Below are 7,503 nucleotides of genomic sequence, written 5' to 3'. Positions count from 1 at the left end.
GAGCCTGTGGTCTGAAGCACTGTCAGTGCCCTTCTGAATGACTGCAGGAGCCTCCCAGCAGGTCTTAACAATGGCCTGCAGCTTGGAGCACTCGCTCCACCACTGTCCTCTTTCTACTTGTCTTCAGCTCTGCTGACCCCTTATGAGTCCTCTACCCCCAGGTACACAGCCGGTTCACAGGGCCTTTGCACGGAACTCACTCCCCTAGACACACACCTGGCTGCAGCCCTCTCCTCCTGGAAGTCTCTGCTCAAACATCACTGGCTGGCTGTGGCTCCCCTGCCCACCATGGACATCACATGCCCTTCTCCTCCACTCCCATGTTCTTCAACCCTGAACTGTGGCTGGGGTTTTATTTATCACAGTACTTAATCACTTTCTCATATAATCTATACTCTTCTTTTTTATTATGTTGATTTTCTGTTTCCTCTTACCAGAATATGAACTTCCAGAAGGCGGGATTGCTGTTGCCACATTAGGGAACATTGCTGTTCCCTAACATAGTCTAGATACCTGGAGGAGTCCCTGGCGTGTAGCTGGCTTACTCTGTAGCTATTTATTGAATGAATACATTTCTCCCTGATTTTCCTTTTTTTTTTTCATATAGAAGGATGTGGCTCAATGATTTTCAATTTCAAGAATAATGCCAGGTCTTGGGGCATGGAAAGGTGGGTGAGATACTGTCCTCAGTATTAGAAAGCTGATGGTTCTGTGATAGGGACAGCCAGGTAAGTAACAAGGCTGCCTTATGAAAATACGACACCTTCCAGGCTAGCTGGGGTGAGGCTGGCAGTCCTGCCAAAGAACGGGAGTGGCCGCCGGTAGGGTTCTCAGCACACAAATGTCCAACAGAGAATGGGAGGTTGTGCACAGTGTTATCACAAAACAAAACAAAACCTCACTTGCTAGGATTACAACTGTAACTATCATAATTATTATTGTGCTTTCTGCCATGGCATAGTTCAACCAGGATAGTAAATGGGCTTCTACTGAGAAAAAGGGACAAGGGGGAGATGTTTCAGTCTCTCATTATTAAGTTTCTTTCTAAAGGGAGACACCAGTGGAAGATGATGGCAGAAAGCACGGCCATGAATAATTCCCTCTGCCTAATTTTACACTATTCATTTTCTTTCTGAGTTATCAATTAGCACATGTTGGTTTTTTTGAGGAACGGAAATAGCTCTTTGAAGTTAAGTAAAAAGGAGTTGTATATTATGTTTGGTTAAAAAAAAATACATTAAAAACAAGAAGCAGAAAGGAGCTGTGTCATCCTCTCTGGGTCTCTTGAGTTATCTCAGAAATGCAGCTTTCATGAAAAAGAAAGGTTTCCTGGGCTGAGACCCTGTGGTGCCAGCACAGTGGCCTCCTTGTAAGCCAAAATGTCAATGCTTTTGTGAAGTTTGGATAGCTGGCAAGATTTTAAATCGACTCTGGCTTGAATGTCCAAGATATTTGACTGGCCTAATGGATTCTGGGCACCGTGACTTGAGTATATCTACATAAGTATGATGATGTTGTCCACCTATGTGTACAGCAAGAGTACCAGGGAACACCTTGCTCACCTCCAAAGTGGGCCTTGCATTCTTTGTTTGGTTGGGTGAGTGGTGGCTGGACAACAAAGGGAACCAAAGAGAGGCCTGATGGGTCAGAGCCTGCTACAACACCCTTATCTAGCAAATAGAGACACTGATGGCACTAACCTCACAGAGTTGTCTCCAAGCCTGGAAACACGGGTCCCATCCCTTGCCCCTTTGGACATAGGAGGATATAAGTCAGAGGAGTGGGATCTGCCTGTGAGTCCCATTATCCCTGTCCACCCATCCAGCTAGCCTCATCAGCTGCCTCTGGTAAACCCTTTGAGTTTTCCATTTGTAACCTGCCAGGATCCTGAACAATCACTTAAACTTTCTTTCTTTCTTTTTTTTTTTTCCTACTCTGTCGCTCTGGGTAGAGTGCTGTGGTCTCATACCTCACAGCAATCTCAAACTCTTGGGTTCAAGTGATCTTCCTGCCTCAGCCTCCCAAATGGCTGAGATTACAGGTGCCTGTCACAATGCCTGGCTAATTTTTCTATTTTTAGTAGAGATAAGATCTTGCCCCTACTTGTGTTGATCTCAAACTCCTATGTTCAAGGGATGCACCAGCTTTGGCCTCCCAGAGTGCTAGGAATACAGGTGTGAGCCTCGTGTCTGGTAAGTTAAACCTTTTTGTAAGTTCCTAGTATGAGCAAAAAGGCATGCGATGCACATATAATTTCATTTTAAAGCAAGCTGGTGAGAAAGTTTATTAGTGTCATTTTGAAGACAAGGAAATAGAGATTCAGAAGCATGACGTTATCAGCTCAAGGCCTCACCAACAGCGAGAAGTAGAGGCCAACCTGGAAGCCAGGTGCAACTGCCTGCAAGTCCAGACTCTGGGTAGAGTCTGCTGCAGCCCCTGATGGACGGAAGCACAGAGGAGTGGGTGGCAGGAGCCCCCAAAGTGCCAAACATTTCTGATGTGTGGGTGTCAGTGGGAGTCGTATTCAGCTGAGCATCGGGCTTCTGTGTAATTCTTGAGTTGTGCTTACAAATAATCACTAGAGTGAGGAAAAAAGAAAAAGAAGAAAAGGGAAGAGGTGGGAGAGAACAGGTGTGTGTGAGTCAGCACATTCATCTCTAACTCTGTGGGCTCCTGATGGTCGCTGTGCCCCTCCATCCCTGTTGGATGCCCTGGAACTCCAGCTAAGCCCTTTGGAAGAAGCCACAATCATCTGGCTGCCTGACAAGCTGGTCTTCTTGGGGGCTCTGAGACCATTACTGGATTATATAAAAGAAACTGGAGACAAAATTCCTGTGGCCAATTCTCTTTTGGCATTTTGCCAATCTGACTTAAAACCTGCCCAGACTCCACAGAAATGCTTGCAATCTCTGGGGTGGTGCTTGGTAATTAAAGAGGTTTGAAAGATTACCCAGGGCCTGTCTGCCAATAATGCAGTAGCTTGGGGCCAAGTCTGGTTGCTGCTCAAGGAGTGTCTGCTTATCAGATAAGAAGCAAATATGCTTCCGAGAGGGGGGTGTTGAATGGCTGGGAACCCTGAAAATGCTGCAGCTCCTGACCCAAAATAATCCTCTCACTTCTGTAGCTTTAAGAAGACTGCCAACAAACCCATAATCAGACTTTCCACTTAAAAGAAGTACCAGTCTCCAACTGCCACTTGACTGTGAACTGAAACTCTTATTCTCAAGGCCACCCTCACTGTCATTACTTTGGAGGCTGGAGTCCTCAGCTCTGCAAAGAAGCAGATGATGGTTCAGATGGGTTAGCCACAGTCTGTCTGTCCATGAGCCATCCATCCATCAGTCATCCATCTATCATAGGTAACCACTCCTCATTCAAAAAGTTTACCCAACCATCCATCCTATATAACTATTCCCTTTTCAAAAAGTTTACCCATCTATGTACTTACTCATCTATCAATCAATCAACTTATTCATTTATAAATGCATATGTATACTCATTGATTAAAAAATCCATCCATCTAAATATTCAACTATCAATCAACTTTTTCACTTATAATGTTTACATACAAGGTCAGACAGTTAAGTTCGTGAACTCATTCCAGATGTCCAAGGGGAGTACTTCAATGGTGACTGTACTGCTATCCAACGTATGGTATGTTGCACTTTTTCTAGGATGAGTTTGTGAGTTTGTGAACTTAATTGTAACCTTTTTTTTTTTTCTTTTTGAGACAGAGCCTCAAGCTGTCATGCTGGGTAGAGTGCTGTGACATCACAGCTCACAGCACCCTCTAACTCTTGGGCATAAGCGATTCTCTTGCCTCAGCCTCCCAAGTAGCTTGGACCATAGGTGCCCGCCACAATGTCCAGCCATTTCTTGCTTGTAGTTGTCATTGATGTTTGGCAGGCCCGGGCTGGATTCAAATCTGCCAGCTCTGGTGTATGTGGCTGGTGCCTTAGCCACTAGAGCTACAGGCACCGAGCCTTAATTGTAAGACTTTGTATATTTATTGATGAAAAAATTTACCCATCTATCCATTCATGTACCCGCTACCATTCACCTAATCATCCATCAACTAGACATCTGTCCACTCCACTGAAGGTTCACTCACTGTTTTCTTCAGCTAGCATTTACTCAGAATGAATAATAATGATAACACTTTGTCTAGCTCTTAAGATATACCCGGCACTGCACTAAGTAATTTGTCAGGAATTACCTCATTTAATTCTTCAACCCAAACCGTGAAGGTAGATGTTGTTTTCATTTCCATGCCAAAGGTGTGAAGTCAGCATTCCAAAAAGATTGAATGAGTCTCAAAAGGGGACATAGCTAGTTAGTGGCAGAACCCAAGTCCTTCCCCCTTGAGGTACCAGTTGTTTATTTTTTCCTGGCACACACTGCATTAGTTTGGTCAGACTGCCATAAGAAAACGTTAAAGACCAGTGCCCTGAAAATGGAAATGTATTTTCTCCTACTTCTGGAAGCTGGAAGCTGGAAGCTGGCAGGATTGGCTTTTGCTGAGGCCTCTCTCCTGTGTGTATAGATGACCATCTTGCTCAGAGCTCCTGTGGCTCTTTTTCTGAGCTCACGTTCCCGGTGTCTCTTCCTCCTCTTACACAGAAACCAGTTTTATCATATTGGATCCCTACCCTTATGACCTCATTTAACCTTAATTATGCCTCTAAACATCTGTCACCCAGTCACATTGGGGGTTAGAGCTTCAACATATAAATTTCAACAATGCAGTCCAGGCACAAGAAAGTTCAAGTCTGATCCATGTACCATCTAAAATTATTCCGCACACATCATACTTGAGGAAACACTGCACCAACCAGTGTTGCTGCCCATAAAACAGCAGTGAAGCAGCTGTTAGAAGTGCTTTGTGGATACAGACATCAGCCCAGATGGAGAAGAGGAGTCAGGCTCGGGAGGAATGAGAGCCTCAGTACTGTGGTGGAGTGGTAATTGCGGAGCTGCTCCTCAGGGATGCTGATTAGAGGAAGAAGATGGAGGGAAACAGGTGTCTGGATAGATGAGACCCAAGAAAGGATCCACATTTGGCTCTGTCAGAAATGTACTCATTTGCTACAAATTAGACCTCAGCCTAGCTGGAGCTGGGCTCTGCCCGTTGCAAAATGAAGTATGGGTCTTTGCTGCTACCCTCAGTTTTCTTACGGCTGTCACCTCTCTACTGTGACCCCCATACTGGGGTCTACCTGGGACAAATGCTTGTTGTACTCATAATAATGTCTCCCCTATCTTCTCTCCCTTCATGATAAATTGGGCATGCGTTGGTGAGGGGTTGTGTCACTGCAGATTGGGGTCTTCTTAGACATTTTACTTGTGTCTTTGACAATTAAACGAAAACCTGAGCATTTGTCGCATTTTCTGGAGGAGAAGGTAGTCAGAACTGTTGGGGCCTAACACATGTGACAATTTGTGAGAGGAAGGAGGGATAAAAATTAAGATTCGGAGGAGTCCCTGGTAACGCTGTGTCCAGCCCTGAACTTGGGGGTTGTATGTGTCAGAAATCTCAAATACAGGTGACTTTGGGGCTGCACTGCTGATGCTGCTGAATGAGAAAAGGGGATGAGGTGTAGTGAAGGGATTGCCCCCATCCATATGGGATCCCTGCTGCTCCAGGCAAACATATGGGCCATGGTTGAAGGTGGGCTCCTCCCCACTGAATTTTCAAGAGAGATCAGGAGTTTGCATTTTTATTTGATAGGTCTGTTGTTAAAATATTGGCAATTGCATTTTTTTAAATATGAAAACATAGTGGCCCAAATAAACTACAGCTGTGGTTCATAACTGCTCTTCAGCAGCGTTCTCCTTCTCTGGAATGCTTGTCAGACTACTGACTCCAGCCCCTGCTTTGTATTGATGCGTCACCTTGCACTGACCCACTTATTTCTTTGTTTTTCCTACCAGACTGGGAATATATTACCCAGGGTTCTCCAGAAAAACAGAACCAGTAGGGTGTGTGTGTGTGTATTGAGAAACAGACATATAAGAAGGAATTCGTTAGGGGAACTGGCTCACGTGACCATGGAGACAGAAGTCCCACCATATGCCGTCTGTAAATCAGAGCACCAGGAAAGCCAGCAGCACTGTTCAGGTCTGAGAGTAAGGAGAGCTGATGTTGGTGTGGCCCTTGATCTGAGGCCCAAGGCCTAAGAAACTGGGGGCTGTTGATGCAAGCTCCAGAGTTTGAAATCCAAAGAACCTGGAGATCTGACATCCAAGGGCAGGTGAAGAAAATATTCCAGCTTCCAGACAGAGAAAGAGAATTCACCTTTCCTCTGCCTTTTTGGTCTACCTTGCCCCTCAGCATATTGAATAATACCTACCTATTGAGTAAGGAGGAATATTCTTTACTCCAGGGATTTAAACAAATGCCAATCTCTTCCAGAAATGCCTGCATAGACACACTCAGAACTAATAATCCTTTACCAGCTATCTGGGCATCCCTTAATCCAGTCAAGTCAACACTTGAAATTAACCATCACAGAGAGTAATCTGAGATCTGGATCATGGCTTTGCCTCTGCATTCTGTGGGCCACCTAGGACTGGGAACAAAAAGCATGCCAAATGAACTCTCTGGCACTTAACTGCATTAAAGCAAAACCAAGCTCTGGTGCAGAAGTCATTGGTTACCCAGGCTCTTGCTGCCTATAGGAGGTTCTGTGAATGATCATCCCAGCTGATTTTCCCTTGCCTACCACTGGGTCTGGGACAGTAGCACAGGGACTTCCATTCCTCCCTGGCTGGTCCTTGCCAGCTTAGCACACCTTATTGTCTCACCACTCTCAGCTTTAGCAAATGCTATTCTTTGTGAAGGATATGCCCTTCCTGCCTATCTTCCTTGCTGGGCCAACTCCTCCATCATTCTTTGAACTCAGGTTAGGCATAACCCCATTTAAGAAACTTTTATATCTCTCACTAGACAAAACGAATGGAATCTTCTCCTACAGAAAATACCACCCTGCATTATTATTGCAACTGTTTGGTTCTCTGACTCTCTAAAGGACTGTGAGGTCCTTGAGGGCAGTAACCTCGGAATGAATAAGCCAAGTCATATCCTCCCATCTGTAGGGTCTCAGTTGTCAGCCTCAGCATAGATCTCTCAGGAAATGAAAGCCCACATTTTTAAAGCACAAGCACCTGGGAATTTGCTGCTTCTGGCCAGCCATATCACACACAAAGAGGGTAGCTCTAGGGTGCCTGGATTCAACTGTAGGCATGGGGAAGAGATGCTTCACACTGCCAGTAATAGTTGTGCCTTGGTCACTGCTGCGTCCATTGAATCTCACACAGCACTTAACTCTGGTAGGAGCTCAATCAGTATTTCTTTTTTTTTTGTTGAGACGGAGCCTCAAGCTATCCCCCCGGGTAGAGCACTATGGCTTCACAGCTCACAGCAACTTCCAGCTCCTGGGGTCAAGCGAGTCTCCAGCCTCAGCCTCCCAAGTAGCTGGGACCACAGGCGCCCGCCACAGCGCC

This window comes from Otolemur garnettii, unplaced genomic scaffold, assembly GCF_000181295.1.
Source record: "Otolemur garnettii isolate 467f Iridium unplaced genomic scaffold, OtoGar3 scaffold00003, whole genome shotgun sequence".
In the NCBI taxonomy this organism is placed as follows: domain Eukaryota; kingdom Metazoa; phylum Chordata; class Mammalia; order Primates; family Galagidae; genus Otolemur; species Otolemur garnettii.
This window is presented reverse-complemented; position numbering follows the sequence as displayed.